This window comes from Mus pahari, chromosome X (assembly GCF_900095145.1).
Source record: "Mus pahari chromosome X, PAHARI_EIJ_v1.1, whole genome shotgun sequence".
NCBI classification, from domain to species: Eukaryota; Metazoa; Chordata; class Mammalia; order Rodentia; family Muridae; genus Mus; species Mus pahari.
In genome coordinates, this window is record NC_034613.1 from 57947824 (window position 1) to 57949044 (window position 1221).

A 1221-nucleotide genomic window follows, 5' to 3' on the forward strand; every position below is an offset into this window, starting at 1 on the left:
AGTGAGTGTCTATGACACTATCTCAAAAGAACCAAAAAAAAAAAAAAAAAAAAAAAAAAAAAAAGAAAGAAAGAAAGAAAGAAAATATAAAGGAAAGAAAGAGTTTAACTTTCATAAGCCTGTGAGTTATGGGGTACCTATCAGACTGAGGACAGAAACAAAGGCACAGAGAGAACAATAGCTGAATTTAATGACCTCTGATTTTTCAGCCTAGTCCGGATATAGGGATTCTCACATATTCTTTAATCTCCACAAACCTTAGTGAAGATCATCAGGCTTCAGGCAGGTAGGTTCTTTCTCAAATGTGAGGGAAACAGCTTAGGTCTTCACTGATCTTAATTTGTGAACTTGAGCACAATTGTGTATTTAGCACACTATTCTGGAGAAGAAATGTGAAATTGATAGCTTAGGGTAGGGACTCCTGTCAGGCTTCCTTTAATGGATTTTTTTCCTGAAATGTTCAGGAAGCTTTTCTTTTTTTCAAGAACAAAAATGTAGAGAAGGGAGTTAGTTGGATGAATTTTTCATTAAGACTTTTGACTTCTTGTTACCGTTGCAAAGTTTTCTAAACTGAACCTCAGGGTATAAGTCACACAGATTGCTGATCCAAGTGAATGAACAAGGCTGACCACTCTCTGAATATTAGAAATACTGGATTACTAAACTTGATGAAATACTAAATGCAAAAAAATTGTATGAATTAAGAAAGCATAAAGTCCCTGAGCTTACTCAAGTATATAAGAACGGTAAAAAACAAAACAAAAAACCAAAACAACAACAAACCCTGTACTGACTAGTTTTGTGTCAGCTTGACACAGCTGGAGTTATCACAGAGAAAGGAGCTTCAGTTGGGGAAGTGCCTCCATGAGATCCAGCTGTGAGGCATTTTCTCAATTAGTGATCAAGGGAGGGAGGGTCCCTTGTGGGTGGGACCATCTCTGGGCTGGTAGTCTTGGGTTCTGTAAGAGAGCAGGCTGGGCAAGCCAAGCAAGGAAGTAAGTCAGTAAATATCATCCCTTCATGGCCTCTGCATCAGCTCCTGCCTCATTCCCTGCTTGAGTTCCAGTCCTGACTTCCTTTTGGTGATGAATAGCAGTATGGAAGTGTAAGCTGAATAAACCCTTTCCTCCCCAACTGCTTCTTGGTCATGATGTTTTGTCCAGGAATAGAAACCCTGATTAAGACAAATTGGTACCAGCATAGTGGGGTATTCCTGTGACA